The sequence below is a fragment of the Panthera leo genome, chromosome B3 (assembly GCF_018350215.1).
Source record: "Panthera leo isolate Ple1 chromosome B3, P.leo_Ple1_pat1.1, whole genome shotgun sequence".
Taxonomy (NCBI): domain Eukaryota; kingdom Metazoa; phylum Chordata; class Mammalia; order Carnivora; family Felidae; genus Panthera; species Panthera leo.
In genome coordinates, this window is record NC_056684.1 from 100,617,194 (window position 1) to 100,634,241 (window position 17,048).

Below are 17,048 nucleotides of genomic sequence, written 5' to 3' on the forward strand. Positions count from 1 at the left end.
TGAGCCAGCCAGGTGTCCCCAGGGACAAAATGTTTTAAGAAAAGTTGTTTACTTGTAGAGGAAGCTTAAATTCAGAAAGGTTGCCTCCTCAAAGGATACATGGCTATTTAAGGGATAAAACTATTAGAGTTTATCTGCACATGATAGAAAGAAAAAAAAAGAGCAGTTTCTTCATTTGATTGTCTTATTGTACCCATTGCAAAAGCATCAGGGAAAAGCGTTTTTTTGTTAGGGAGACAGTAACTTATGTGGAAAAGCTAAAAGTTTCCTCTGTTTGGGGGACTAGAAGTAGACACAGTATCTCTGTTTTTGTCTTTGTTTTTGGTTTTGCTTATTTATCTCATGAGCAAAGTCCCAGGTTTGTTGTTGTTTTCTTCCTCTGACTTAATGACATGGAGTGATGTGCTTACTTATTCAAAATGAAAGCACGATTACTTTCAGTGGAAAACTAAGACTTTGTGTCGGAGGCAGCAAAGCCCAACTCCTCTGAATTACCAACTTACACTGATATTGAAGAGGGAGGTATTTCCTTACTCAAGCCTCATAGCTCCTCCATTTGCCTTAAGAACGTTAGTTTTATTGAGACATCACTTATCGCTCTATGATAACTAACCACTTCTATCCACTGGCATAAGTTTTCTTTCCTTTTCACTGGGATTCTTCAGATCTACAACAGCATAACCAAAGAGCAGACTCATTTGGTTCAGCATTTGATCGTATGCTATGTAGTTTTAAAATTGATTTGTGAGAGAAGCTTATTTTTTCAGCAAGGTGGTTTAATATGTCCCATAGGTAAGTAAATAGCATTGTTCATTTTCTACTAAGTGAAATTGATCAAATGTAGAGATGAGGTGTCTTTGGCTGGCTGGCATCAATTAGTTACTGTTAATATTGCCACTGGTCAACCTGGAAAACCAGTGATTAGAAAAGGGTTTACAGTCAGCCACTGGGATTTGCCATCACTGGCTCAAACACCAAGGGGATACTAAGGTAGTTTCAGTACAGCTGGTGAATTGCTCCAGACGGGCTCCGGTAGTGCCTATCATTTAAAAATTATAAGGGCTATCAATTCTGGTCCATAGTGGAAAAAGCACGGTGGCTGTGGGTATGAATCTGTTGCTCAGTAAGAAGGATTTTAAAATATTATTTTCTATCTAATCAGATGAATAATTAACATTTGAATGGAAGGATTAAAAATATAGTCCCACGATTCCAGGATAGAGAATCTTAATAGCTGTTATTATCCTGAAATTGCTATTATATTATCTCACTTGAGTTTTTTAAAATTAAGCTTCTTAGTTGTGAAACCCAATCATCTGAAATATTCAGCTCACTTCTTGAGTGTCCTTACCCTCGGTCCTAGCGTGGGAAACATAATGAACCCTTTGGCAATTTACCCAGCAGTGTGTGTAGGAGTTGATTTTTAAAATGCAATTGATCATTTGTTCCTATAAAATTTCTTTCACAGACACATGCCTCCATGAAAATGCATTTAACATTAAGAGTCTGACTGTAATCTGGATTTTTGGTCTTAAACTGAACTGTTGGGAAAGAAGAAAAGGTGGGTGGGAAGAGAAAAAGAGAGTTAAGTTTAGTTACGGGTGTGTTGCATCTCTGCCTCTTACTTATAAGAAGAGATCTTCTACTTATAAAATAGATCTCCTTTGTCACTTACAATAAAATACCAAAGACTGATAGAAAATACAATGAATACAATAAAATACCGAAGAGTGATACAAAAGATAATAGATTTCACTGCTCATAAAAATTAGACATCACCAATATGATCAACAAATAACGATTTAGGAGACACTTACAATATTGAATGGCAGAATGAGGACTTTATGTTTTAGTTGCCATAAAAACCGAGATCCAGAAATGTTGCAGCTTTCTTAATGACTGGAATAGAGGACCTCCCCCCCTCGCCGACAAAAGGATAATTAATGTTAATAAGTGTAGGATTTCATGAATAGAATCAGTTTTTGCTTTTAGGATTCAAAAATTCTGTGGTAATCAGCAATAGTCACCAATGAAATAAGGCCTTATGTCTACTTTACCCGATGAGCTTACCTATTAATGTACTTACTTAATGTTTATTAAGTGTGTGCTATGTGTAACACCACTGCTGAGTACTGAAATTTCAAATATGACTAAGATACATTTGCCACTTACAAGCAATTCCATGTGTAAAGTGATGTGATGAATATTTGCGGGTTTTAGTTAGGAAAGCAATTTACCTGTTGCCACTGTTAAATGGATTTTCTAACTTTGACAACACATTGCAAAGGGTTAGCTTAGTCTTCTAAAACGGGTAATGATGTGTTTATTCAAGGCCTTGCACTTTTTGTATGTTTTTGTTAAATTAAAATCCAGGGTGCAGAATCCTGCTCTCTTTGAAGATGCTGCGTAGGACATCTTGGTGTCTGGGAACTTGGCCACGATCAGTTTTACAAAGATGGTATAGTTGATAAATAATTGATTGGTATATAATCAAGTTTACGTTCTTCCCAATAAAAAGAAATATGTGCTATCACTTCCAAGTCAGCAAGCACCAAATAGACAGAAAGACCACTTTTTAATCAATATACCCTGGGAAAGGTAAGAGGCCCAGAACCAGTTGGGAACAGCTAGTTAAGACAAGCTGGTAGGACATCCATGCTGGTATCATCAAGCATGAGAGATGATGTAATGTAACATCTGATCAATTATGTACCACCCAGTATGACCCACACTGCTTCTTGGAAAAGCTCTAATTGAAGATACTAACATTTCTGCTGCAAGCATGTGACCATAGAGTCATAAAGAAGGGAGAAGCACAGAAGCACGCTCTGAGTGTCCCCAACAGCATCCAGGGGCCTGGCCTATGAACAGGCATGCCTCATCCGTGTGGTCAACAGAGCCCTCTGGCGACAGAGGATGCCACAGCCTGGCATGATGCTAAGATGGGGAACGGAGGGAACCGCCTGGCACCTGGCCTTTATCATGTGGTCAGAGGAGCTCCATATGTTTGGGAGCTCTGCGTAGTAGCTGTCTTCTTTCTAACTCTGTAGCTTCCCAGTGGTTCAGGGTCTGCTGGCCATTAGACGAGCAGTCCTCGGAGTTATTTTTGTTAGTGAGCACTGGATTTCCTACTCCTTCGACTTTTTACCCTGAGCCTCGCTTCGCCCACTTTTCAAGTCTCCCTTCAGGTGCCAGGTTTTCTTCTAAGACTTTTTCTCAGATTCTCTTTTGCCATGTTTCTGGCCGTCCAAACACCTAAAGGCCTCAAATCATTTATCACAATTGATGGAATACTCAATAGGCAGGGTCTTCTCACACACCTACTTTTTCTTTATTTTTGAAAATTACAACACAGAAGTATATAAAGGCATATAGTATATACAGTATATAAAATACAAAATGAAAGTTGTTCCCTTTTAGAACAGCTTCCATATTCTCTGGAGGTATCACAGTTGCCTGTTTACTCTGCATCCTTTTGGACCTCTTCAGGGTCCTGCAGATGACATACACTTACATCCATGTATAACTGAGTGGGTTTTCCCCATAAACTTGCATCAGTTATCAGTGGGTTAAAAAAATAGTGTTCGGGTTTAACAGTAGCCCCCCAAAATAATTTTAACTAGTATTTCTCAAATTTTTTTCTAAGAAACACAACTAACATTATAACCCAGGACACAGATGCTTGTGTCTGTGTATGAAAAACAGAAGCAAGTTGTTTAGGAAACACAACACTTACCTGTACTGTGTTCAATTCACTCTAAAGCTTTCTGCTCTGTTTTATGTTACTCTATTCTTTTTTTAAATGTTTATTTGTTTTTGAGAGACAGAGAGAGACAGAGTGTGAGTGGGGGAGGGGCAGAGAAAGACAGAGACACAGAATCTGAAGCAGGCTCCAGGCTCTGAGCAGTCAGCACAGAGCCCAATTGGGGGGCCCGAACCCATGGACTGTGAGATTGTGACCTGAGCCTAAATCAGACACTTAACCGACTGAACCACCCAGGCACCCCTACTTGATTCTTCTAAATTAAATAAATGTTTGTCAGTGGCTACCAGCTGGCTCAAGTAATGGATCATGAGCTACTGTTTAAAAAACACTGATTTAGATGGAGCTTGTGTTTTTGACTAATTCCTTGGTTTCCCATTTCTAAATACCTCTTGCTGTTTTTGGTGATGTAGGAGAGTATGGGGGTGGCTCCAGGACTTCAGAGAGGTGGAATGTAGGAGTCCTATAGTTCCATGCTGAACTTCCTTGCACATACAATTTTTGTGTAGTTGCGTAAGTGTTTCTTATAGGTTGTATAACTGCTAAAGGTGAACACACTAGACTAGAGGTACCTGGCTGGCTCGGTAGGTGGAGTTTGCAACTCTTGATCTCAGGGTCATGAGTTCAAGCCTGGAGCTTACTTAAAAAAAAAAAAAAAAAGGTGTAGATGCTGGACCAAAGAATATGTATCCTGGAAATCTGCATTATCAGATTGCCTTCTGAGAAATCATCTGTATGTGTTCTAGAATATGTAAATGAATATGGCAACTAGACATGCCCAGGTAACCATAATAGAGCACTAGCAGAATACTCATGGTCACTCTCGGTGTCCAACCAGTTCACAGAGATTTTGTAAGTGTCTATAATGTACACATCGCTATGAAATAAATTAAAAAAAAGATATATCCCTATTTTTTCAGGTTTCACTCTGGTAATATTCTAAGTGGCCTCCTTTCCTCTTCACCACCTAGGATTCTCCCTTTGTGGCTCAATCTTCCTCCACAATTCTCTAGGTTCCCACACCAACCATCCCAGACCACTAAGTGCCTGTATTGTTGGTTTTACAGGCTTCCCAACCTTGAATGCCCTTTTTGTCTTTCTGTGCCTACTCAAAATTTTGGCTGTGCTCATCTTCTAAGGCTCAGTTCAAATCCACTTCTCCAGAAGCCTTCCAAACCTCCCTTGTAGGCATGCAGAATTAACAGCCTTTGCCTGGATTTCCACAGCACTTTTTACTTAGTATTTTAACTGGGTACTTCCTTTCCCTGCTGCAATAAAATGCACATCCCTTACTCTAGCCATGAGTCCCCACATGATATGGACCTGCTAACTTTTCCTTCTTCACCTCATACAGCTCTCCCCTTTGCCCATTTGACTCACACTCATGTACCCTAATAATGCTCTCCAAATATGCCAGCCTTCTTCCCTTCCTAGAGAACACTCTTCCCCAGACGAGCTCTACGTGACCAGCTTTCTTTTGTCATTGAAGAGAGCCTTTCTTGGCTGACCGCCTAACATAAAGTAGCCTCCCAATCACTCTGTAGCACATAAGCCCATTGTATTTTTTTTTATAGCAGCTATTATTACTTAATTTTCTTAGTTGTTTATTGTTTAGCTTCACCATTTTCTAAGTTCCATGAGAACTGGAATGGTTTTTGCCTTATTCAGAGTTGTATCCTCGTTATCTAGAACAGTGCCTGGTACACAGTAGGTATTCATTAAATGTTTGTTGGATAAATAAATGAACGAAATCTATATTCTTTAATGGAAGAACCTATGTTGATCTTTTTGGGATCTCTACAATTTCTGAACATGTTAGCTTAAATGTGGTTGGAGCTCAGTAATATTACAGACTGAATTAATATACCTTTTAAGATAGTAAAGAAGTGAAAACTGGGTAGTGGTAACTTTGGAATCCCTCATAAAATGGGTGGCTGTTTTATATAACGTCAATGCATATGTAATAACTATTTTCACAAGCATTAAGCCAAATGTTAACATCTTCTACATGCAAGGCACTTTAAATTGTACTAATTTAAGTTTTTGAGCAATCATATGTTTTATTATTTTCTTTGACACATTTGGCAAACAGACAAATTTTTGTTAATAGTTACGCAGTTAGTAAAAGCAAGAACTGGGATACTGGGGTGCCTGGCCGGCTCAGTCAGTAGAGTGTGCAACTCTTGATCTAAGGTTGTGAATTTGAGCCCCAATTTGAGTGGAGAGATTACTTAAAAATAAAAAAAGTAAACAAATAAACTTAAAAAAAACTGAGATATGGCCTTATTGCCCTATTGCAATGCAAACATATAAATAATATCATAAAAATCTTTGGAAATTAAAAAAATGTATTTCTGAAGATAGCTGTTACTTTGAGCTGATTGGTGCCATTTTTATATTTTACTTATTAATTTTTTTTCTTAAGGGTTGAATGGACTTTTTTTCCTTTCCTATTGATTCCAATAATCACAGAAAAGTAATAACCATCTGCTCCTTCCCTATTAGCACTCCCATTCTTGGGCAAGTCTGGATGGACATGCTCATGATATGTGTGTTCCATGATATGTCCATTTTTAGAACAGAATTTTATGATCTCACATCTCTTAAAATGACTTTAATGTGGTTTTTAAGTAAGTACTCATTTTCTTTTTTAATGGTGGTGTGAGGTAATATTTTTAAGGGGATAAATGACAGTGTGGAGAAATACTTACTTTTGTTGTGTGTCACATGTTCAGTGTCTAATTTGTTGGTTTTAGGGCCTTGGTATAGTATTGACAACCCAGGCGGGAGGCTCCAGACCCAGCAGCCACCCCAGGGCATGCCCCTTGATCCTATATAGCTCCAGCACTTGGAGTCAGGCCTTGGGCTCATGTCCACTTGGCAGACATGCTTTTTTGGCTTTTCAACTTTATAAGATTTTTTGAACTATCCTTTAAAAGTCAGGAGATTTCACACACATGCACCACCCCTCCCCCCCCCCAACTCCTCTCTGATTTCTCTTGAAAGATTAAAATATGCAGCAACAATGGCTCACATTCGGCATGGTAATAATTGACAAGAACTGAATTACAGCCAACCCCCCTCCGCCCCGCTTTGGGTACAGCTCGCACTCTCTCCTATTGACCACAGGGGGGAATCCCCAATTGTTTTTAACATCCAGCCCCTCTAGATTTGAGTTTGAGACTCCTTGGAGTCACTGGAATTTATTGGCAAACCTTCATGGTCACCCTTTTTAACTTGACTGAGCTCAAAATAGTGTAAGAGAATGAATTGATGATTTTATGGCTGCTCTATCATTCCTATATCATCTGGACAGGCTCATTCATTATTCTGCTGCCTGGTTCTCAATCTTGGATTCATGTTCGAATCACCTGGAAACTTTTTATGATTCTGGGACCCAACATTAGAGATTCTGATGGAGTCCAGGCATCATTTTTATAAAAATCTCCCCTGGTGCTCGGAATGTGCTAGTTGGCTTAAGAACTGCTTCTCTAGTTAAGGCTCTGTATAAATTTTATGTTATTGAGTAATTCAAAACGATGACAAATTCTGATGTGTAGGCAAATGAAGCAAAAAGGGTGTAATTATCACCAGAAATAGCCAGATCAAAGAAGGGGCTGGTGAGCAGATGGACTCTAAGAAAGAAGAGGAAACTTGTATCCTGTTGTCTTGTAGCACCCTGGAGATCTGCAAGATTTCTTAGCTGTCCCAAGATATTTGGGCTTGTCTTTGATTAACAGTAGAATGAAGAGGCCCTGACGGTGCTGAAGAAATCTAGATGCTTTTCTCTGAGCACGAACCTCTTTTTATACAATGTACAAATACATCAATTTCACATTGGAAGAAAAATTTGCAGAAGGAATGGCTATAGTTTTCCTATATTGTCAATTCCCCAAATATTTTAGGTTATAGATTTTACTTATGAATTTTTAGCTCTTCTTTACCAGTGTCTACCCTAAAGATTCTGTGAAACTGTGCTTGTGAGTAGATACTAATTTTCATGGCTGTTATTTATTATTGTGGATTAAAATCTATTTCAAATTAATCACTTTCCTTTTAGATTGCTATATGAACCTATGTTAAATCAGTATATGATAATAAATGGCTTACTGTTAAATCCTATATTCTTCAGGACACATATTAAATAAATTTTACATTCTGAATCTAATCTCTAGAAAATATAACTGACCCATGCAGATATACAATAAACTTCTAATTGAAAATTATAATTTATGTTAATATTAGTAATAGTCCCATGATTTTATTAAATAAAGCATTTTAAAAGTAATTCAATGCAAAGCTTATTTCCCTATCATCTTAAATGGCTCAGGAAACCCAGTTTTTGCATTTATTAATTTTTATGTTAAAGAAATTTTATAAATATGTTACAATATACAATAAAACATTGGATTGCAAGTAACTTGTTTTGTGAGTGTTCCACAAGATAAGAAAACATTTCTAATAAATTTTAACTTGATAAATGAACAATGTCTTGCAATACCAGTAGTATGTGATGCTAAACATTACATGATCACAATTGAACCAATGGTTCTTGAAATTCACTTTGATATACAAGTGCTTTGGATTACAAGCATGTTTCTGGGATGAATTATGCCTGCAAATCAAGGTTTTACTGTAATATATATGTTACTTATGGTAATGTAGTCATTCCTATTATAAACTTCAACTTTGCCTTTAAATTACATATTTATAATTTAGCTCTGCCTTAGTAATTATATGTTGAATTATACATATATTTGAAATTCATACAATTTAAGAAGTTTATAATGCATATTTTCCACTTAGACTAGTCTGAACCAATTATTCCAGTTTGCTGCGGTTTTATTATATTTATTTATTAATCACTGCATAAGTCCCAATTCGAAGAGGACTTTATATAGACACAATTAGCATAAATCTGTCCTCAAAGAGGATAAAGCCAAAAAACCATAAAAAAACACAGATATAAATGTCTATCAAGAAGTGAATTAATAAAAATATGTTATTTTCTGGGATTTTGTGATGCTTATAGAATGTCAGAGTTGGGTTTTTTTTTAAGATTTTATTTTTAAGTAGTCTCTACACTCAATGCGGAGCTTGAACTCATGAAACGTAAGATTGTGACCTGAGCCAAAACCAAGAGTCAAATGCTAAACCGACTGAGCCGCCCAGGCCCCCCTGGTAATAGTTTTGTAATGTCTTTCTGAGCAAAAGAACTTAAAGACAGTTGTCTTGCCTCTAGCATGATTAATTGAAATTTATTTTGGTAATGCTACGTAAATTTTTAGAATTGTCAAATTTGGGGAAACTTCCATAAGTTTCTTTCATATATGAGCTGTGAGATTTGGAAGAATTTTCCACAGATTAACTTCTTGGCTGTCTATATTTCACATCTTGTTTTTCCTCCATTCCCACATACTTCTGTGCTGAGTGCCATAGAACACATGTGACAGAGGGGAAGATGGAGTGGAAAGACCCAGAATTAATGACAGTTAAAATGTCTTATGCTAATTCTACAAAAACTTATGACCACATGGACACGTTGCTAGGGCCCCTCCTGCGTGGTCTTAGTGGGAGAGCAAGTGACAAAGCTTAAGTTTTACTCTCTTCATTGTAAACTTCACATGTAACAATGGAATTAAAATACAAGATAATCTCAAAATTCTAGAACAAAACAGATGAAATTTAATTCAATAAAAGTAAAATCAAATAGAGTCAAAGTATTAATTTCACAAACACAAGTTAAACGGCATGTAGTAATGGGTCAAAGGTTTTCGTTGACCTTCATTTTAAAAATTTTTGAAAAAGTCTTTCTTTCTTTCTTTCTTTCTTTCTTTCTTTCTTTCTTTCTTTCTAGAGCACAAGTGGGGCAGAGAGAAGGAGAGACAGAATCTTAAGCAGGCTCTGCACCATCACCTCAGAGCCTGATGTGGGGCTTGAACTCAGGAACCATGAGATCATGACCTGAGCCGAGATCAAGAGTCCATCGCTTAACCGTAGCTTAACCAACTATGCCACCCAGGCACCCCAGTTGGCCTTCATTTTATTATGAATGAACAGTGTGATGCAAACATAGAAATGGCTAGCATTATAATTGGACGTGTTAATAGGAATAGTTTCCAGATCATGAGACCTCAGAATCCCTTAAAAAGTTGCCTTGGTCAGAAAGCAGCTGCAATATTATGCCATAATTCTGATGCCATAATTTAAGAGGCATAGTGACTAACTAGATTGTATCCAGAGTAGGGCATTCTGGTGAAGACAGTGTGAATTCACGGTACTAAGTGAGTGGTTGCTGAACCTGAGGATGTCAGATGAGTATTTGAGGGAACAAAGTGCTACCTTCAAGTAACTGAATTGCTGTCCTACAGAAGAGAATTTCATACAACAGTTGTTCTGAATTGCCAAAGTGGGCAAGGATAATACCAATTTGCATTTTATTTCAATGTAATAGTTTTCTGGTATTGTAGGCACTTGCAATGGACTTGGCCATCCCTTGAATACCTGAAGGAATTGAAGAATGAAAAATGTGACCACATACCTGTATGAAAGGAGGTGTTGTTGTAACAACAACACCTACACAGCACACCTTGCCAGGTACTGGTGTAAACACTTGTAAACGGTAAAGAGCAGAAATAGATGGCTCCCTCGGCTTCTTTCTCTAATATTTGGTGGTTCTGAAGATGTGATTTTGCTTTATTTTATTTTTATTTCAACGTTTATTTTTGAGAGACAGAGACAGAGCATGAACGGGGAAGGGACAGAGAGAGAGGGAGACACAGAATCTGAAGCAGGCTTCAGACTCCAAGCCGTCAGCACAGAGCCCGACATGGGGCTCGAACCCATGAGCCACAAGATCATGACCTGAGCCAAAGTCGGACACTTAACTGACTGAGCCATCCAGGCACCCCTGAGGAAGTGATTTTAAAAAAGCATTGCTCTGGCTAACACCCTAAGACATTGCTATTCCCCTCCCCCCACTAATTCCATTTTTATGAACTTGCAGATTTCTGATTGAGATGATCCAGCTTATACTTTCAGAATGTTATACATTCAAAGTCTATTTTTAAGGACAGAAGGCCAGCGTTCCTGTTACTTTTTGCATCATCAATCTTGGTTTAAAATTTTGTGTAATGGGTAAAAGGAAGAGTGTAGACTCCGAAACCAGATGACCTGCTTCTCAACTGAACCACTTAAGCTGTGTACTTTCTGCATGTCAGCTTCTTCAACTATAAAATGGAGATCATGATAGGACCACTTCTTAAGACTGTTTTGAGGATAAAATGCTTATTCCATATAAACCATGCCATAGAATGGTGCTGGGCACATGGTATAATTTAAGTTCTTTAAGTTCTCCTTGCCTCCAATGGTTGTCAATAACATCACCTGCTTTTATTTTTCTATTCATTCATTCATCCGTCCATCCATCCATCCTATACATATTTGTTTTGAGCGCCCAACATGGACCAGCACTGTGCTAGGAGGTGAACATTTAGTTGTGAACGTGGCAGACATGGTCTCTGACTTTATAAAATTTGTAACCTAGCAGATTTTTTATTCTATTTCATTTTATTTATTTTAGAGAGGGGGGAGGGGAAGAGAGAGAAAGAGAGAGAGAATCTTAAGCAGGGTCCACACCCAGCATAGAGCTGGATGTAGGGCTCCACATAGGGCTCCATGTGGGGCTCGATCCCTGGAACATCAGATCATGACCTGAGCCAAAATCAAGAGCTGGATGTTTTACCAACTGAGCCACCCAGGCACCACTAACCTAGCAGATTTTTTTATGGAGCCGATACCAAAACCAGGGGAAGGTATTTGTCAGTGGCTCAGCTAGCAAATTAATCAATAATGCTTATTAAGGATAATTAATAGTCCTACAACATGAATTCTACTAAAAACTCCACCCTCTGTGGTCCTTAATTTTACTAAAATCGAGTGTATGTGTGTTTGTGTGTGTATGTGTGTGTGCATATATGTCTTGCTTCTTTAAGAAAGTTTTTAATCATGAGACTCATTGAGAGCCAGAAATCAAGCATGACTACCCAATCTGTCTGTGACCATCCTCTCTCTTTGGTTATTGTTCTTGTCATTATTTTACTTTGGTTATTATTATTGTTGTCATTGCTATTATTCTCTTACAGGTAGGTGAAAATTTTCTGGGAAAGTGGAGATTGGAAGGATCAAACTCTGTAACTCTCCCCTTTTGGTGAAATTCTACCAGAGGATACTACTAATTATAAGCAATCGAATGAACTGCTGTGATCTATCAACAGTGAAAGATATTTGAGTAATAATGAGAACACAGGGGTTTATAGTTTCTTGGTTAACCAAAGTCTTTAGCAAGCTCTCCAAGGGCAATCTCCTTTTCTGTGGAGACTGAATCCTTTCCCAGCCTTTAAAACACGGTGGAGTCTTTAAACTATTATTGGCAAGTTAAAGGATTTTGAGGTCTTCTCAAAAAAATGTTACATGCTGTTAATTGAACTGTCCTCTGTTAACACTTTAAGTAGAATAAATAGACGTATGTTCATGGGATTTGAGCTTGGAATTTCTTGGACTTGTGTAAATGTTAGAGCAGCTACTCAGATCTTAGAGCCATTTCCTTTGTATTCTGAGTTCAAATTGGAAGCTCAGCTTCTAACATGCCTTGGCAAGTCTTTCTTCTCTGCAATTAACACGTTCAGTTTAATACCAGTTAATCAAATGTCATATTACTTTTATGCCATTAACTTAGCTTTGCTACATACCATGAACATGTGTGTGTTTAACATTAAATCTGAATTAAAGTGTTATTTCTGAAGGGGTTTTTCCCCTCTTCTTTCTCCATTTTTTGAGTGAAACCATGACTTTGTGGCAAAACTACTAAGACAAACCTGTGATTTTCATTAAAAATTTTAGGGACAAACATTCTTTCCTAATTATAAGTATAGAGTGAGTGGGTCCAAGAATTTGTGTACCAATTTCAAAATGTCAGCTACACCCTTGTTTTTTTTTCTGTTTGCTCAAGCCAGTTGGATTCTTTAAGATCTTGAAAGAAACACATTTTCTTTTGATTAGTAACAGTGCATCAGACCTGTTAAGTGCAGTCAATCAAGCAAGTGCACCCAATCCAGACCCCAATTCCAGGACACTAATGCACATATGAAGGGTTTTTAAATTAAATTTTCTACTTAAAATTTATGTTATATAAATTTTACCATTTTGACCATTTTTAAGTATGCAGTTCAGTGGCATTAAGTACATTCACATTGTTGTCGCCAAAACTTTTTCATCTTCCCAAACTGAAACTGAACCCATTAAACAGTGGCTCCCCGTCTCCCCCTCTCCTAGCCCCTGGAAACCACCATTCTATTTTCTGCCTTTGTGAATTTGACTACTCTGAGTACTTGATGTAAGTGGAACCTTACCATTATTTATCCTTCTGTGTCTCGCTGATTTCACTTAGCATAACGTCTTCAAGGTGCATGCATGTTGTAATGTGTCAGAATTTCCTTCCTTTTTAGGGCTGAATACTATTCCTTTATATACATAATATAATGTATTTTATATATATATATATATATATATATATATATATATATATATATATATATATATATATTTATCCATTCGTCTGTTGAGGGACATGTGGCTTGCTTTACCTTTAGGCTATTTCAAATAGTGCTGCTCCAGACATGGGTGTACAAATATTTTCTCAGTTCCCTGCTTTCAATTTTTTTTGGTTCTATTCTCAAAAGTGGAATTGTTGAGTCGTATGCTAATTCCATTTTTAAGTTTTCAAGGATCAATAGCAGCTGCAGTATTTTTTACATCCTGACCACTAGCTCACAGGGCTCCAATTTCTCCTTATCCTCACCAACACTTGTATTTTTTTAAATAGCCATTTTAATGGGTATGTACAAAGGCTTCAAAACTGGTATTGATGTACTATTGTGGCCTTCTATATGCAGACACAAGGGGTACAAAATTAAATATTTTTTTACTGGATATGTGCCAAAATGTCAGATTTCCTAACTATGTATCCCTGTTGTAAATTTAGCTTCAAATATAGTATTTTAGTAAGTAACACATCTTAAGGTATAATAGAATAGTAGATGCATTGACTAAAAATGTCTAACAAGTGGAGAAAAGAAACAATAAAGATGAACAGCTGAAGACCTCCAAATTGAACAAGAGATTCTTCCCGACTGGTATTTGAAATGTGCCAATTAATGGTTAGGGTTTCGGGGTACTTTTCAAAACCCATTAGATATGTTATGATGTAACTTTGTAACTTATATTAAATCAAAAGAGAAAAAAATACTTAATAACATGCTTGTTTTTGAAGTCAGAATATATACAGCAGTGTTTGTTTTTTACGAGCTATTGTTAAAGCTCCATAGCTTTGGTTTTACAAATACATTTGGTATATGACAACACATTCCTATGTTTATGCCCTTTTCTCCCACAGGCTTTTCACCATTTTCAAGGTTCATTACCCTGACCTGAACTCCCAGTTTTGCCCTGGTAGAAAGTGGATTACTTCATTAGCAATCCAGAAGTGCCAGGTGAAAATCTATCTAACATCTACCTCTCTGGAACAAATATGCCCAGGTTACTGGTAATATACACATGTGGTATCGTTTTTCCATTATTTGGAACATACAGAACTAAATTAATAACAGTTCTTACAAGACCCTGGGGGTTTGTGTAAAGGAATTTTGATCTCCTTAGGAAGGGCTCGCCAGTACTCTCAGGAGAGATGCACTTGACTTTTGACCTCTTTTCAAAGGCACCTGTGTGAGCTTTTAAAATCCACTACCACCAATTATCCACTTTCAACCTGAAGTGTTTAAACCTAGGGCCACATTAACTGAGCTTAGCACATAGCCATGTCATTGTAGACTTCCTGATGTGAGGCGATGTCTTGACATAGTTAAAAGGGAGTTTAGGGATGGGGCATGAGATTAATCAGGTCCTCCTACTGACAGCTTCAAACAAAGAAGCCTTTTAGCCACCTGGTTTGTGTCTCTCACACCTGCATTCAGATTGCTGGGACAAAGCTTTATACCACTGCCTTGATCCCATTCTTTTTGGGTACTTGTTTGTGGCTATGCTGCTTCCCTTAATGGCTCTTTCAAAAAGACAGCACAGAAGATGCAAATAAACAGCTTCCTCATTTGGGGAAAAGCAGCACTGGCAGAATTGCAGCCATTTAGAAAATCGGTTCATAATCGACTTATATGAAATCCTGTGTGTACTTCTTGAAGACTTTTGGAAAAGCCGCAGTTCATGGTATATTGGTGTTACATGCATCGTTCTTTCTTCTGCTATCACGTTCTTGGAAATTTAAACCAGGGTGAATATAGATTTCTCTCTCTTTGCTTCACCTCATTGTCCGTTGGCTTCTTTGGCAGTAAATGTGGCTTTGACTGCAGTCTCTGTGCTTATTAAATGTAGTATTTTTACTTTTTACTTCTGGTGCAGAGGACTTCAGCATCGTGGTACTAAGTTATCACAGCACGCCAGGAGGGTAACTGAGACTGAGATTCCAGTTGACTAGCACAGCTCTCAGCCTTCGCATGCTGCAGAGTTTCATCAACCGCCAGTGTCTACACTGTTCGCCGTAACCAAGTAATGCAGAAATATTAGAGGCCTCGTTGAGTTCATATTCGATGCCTGGTTTAAATCACCGATGTTGTAAGATCTGGCCATGGACTAAAATAAAATTCCAAATGTTTTCTGGTTCTAGTTTTTGATATTTTTTTTTCATATGAAAAGTAAAACCATACAGAATCTCCTGATTGCACAATGGAGCACAGTTCCAGGGCCATGCTAATAATTTATCCCAGTTTAGCCTTCACAGAGTTATGCAATGGCTATTTCAAATGCACTCGTCCAAGCCATCTGATCTTGAGGTTCAAGAGTCATTTTGCTGAACAGAGTGGAGTCTCCTCTCCATTAGGTGTTTGGCAGGCAAGACAACCTGCTACTCTTCTGTGGAGAACTAGGTTTCTTTACGTTTCTGCCTTCAATTGTTTTAACTGCTTATATTGCCCCAATAGCTATCTAGTGCTATATCAATGGTCACTCTGGTATTAATAATAACTACAACAACAGCAACAGAAATGGTAACGACAAAGAATATGTGTCAGGTATTATGCTAAGAATTTTATGCATTTTCCCTCATCTATTTCTCTAAGCAACCCTATGAGAGAGAGACAATGATGAGGAAACTGAGGCTCAGAGAAGAAAATAACTTGCCCAAGTCATAAACATCTCAAGTGGGAGAGGCAGAATGTGAAGCCTGACACTCTGATTCTGGAATCCATGCTCTTAGTTAGAGTATTATTTAAAAAGTCCCACATCTGTGCTAAATTTTGAAAGTGAGAACTAGCCTATCTACATTTCACGTTGAAGAAAATCACAGAAGGAGGGGAAACTGCCAGAGATGGATGTGCAGGAGTTTGGAGTATCATTGTTTTCTATTCTTGATTTTCTCCTTTAATAGTAAGGAAATGGTATAAAGTGAGGAAAAAGGGATGTGATATTCCCTCCCACCACACATATACTTTTGATAATAATGAAAAGTTCCTGTCTAATACAGTGCAGTTGAATGAATAGAAATGAAATATTTATTTCCTTTTTATTGGTTTTGCTTATTTATTTACTTATTTATTTAAGTAATCTCTACACCCAACATAGGGCTTGAACCCATGACCCCAAGATCAAGAGTTGCACTGTCCCATGACCAAGACTGCCGGGCGCCCCTCCTTTCTATTGATTTTGGAAACACACTGTTTTTTTGTAAACTTTTATTGGAGCATAGGTGACATTATGAAAATGTTGTCAGAGTGATGTTTGCAGATTGATGACAACTAGTATTTATCACATAATTAAGTTAGTGACCTGTCTTGACGTATAGACATTGTCTCCCATCTCAGTAATGGTGAAGAGTCTACGCTGAACTTGGAAGGCTGTTGAGGAAGAAATAGGTTTGGTGCATGTGTGTGAGTGTCAATTTGTTTTTCAGTCTTCAGGCCTGGATTCACCCCTTTCTATCTCTGTTTCACAAGCTGGGTGGGAAAGGAACAGTCAGTAACAAATAGGTATACCTCGTTTGCAGATACCCAACCCCACCAATCATTTAGTGGATTCACTCTTGATGGTGAAGTTTCTGTGCAGACACAAATGGGTCACTATAGAAGTTCCCAAGAGCATACACACAGTAATGTTACCAAAATGATGCTTCAGGAAGCCAGGAGAGCAGGCAGACAATTGTCATTTCAGTGTTGCCACCTAG

General features: G+C 37.7%; 1 long non-coding RNA gene across 1 annotated transcript; it reads left to right on the plus strand.

Moving 5' to 3' along the window:
* The first annotated feature begins 4,555 nt into the window (after positions 1-4,555).
* LOC122221335 lies at positions 4,556-15,451 on the plus strand. Its single transcript, XR_006203161.1, has 4 exons — positions 4,556-4,615; positions 10,234-10,360; positions 14,217-14,313; positions 15,233-15,451. It is a non-coding gene; the product is annotated as an uncharacterized LOC122221335 (long non-coding RNA).
* The last annotated feature ends 1,597 nt before the right edge of the window (positions 15,452-17,048 follow it).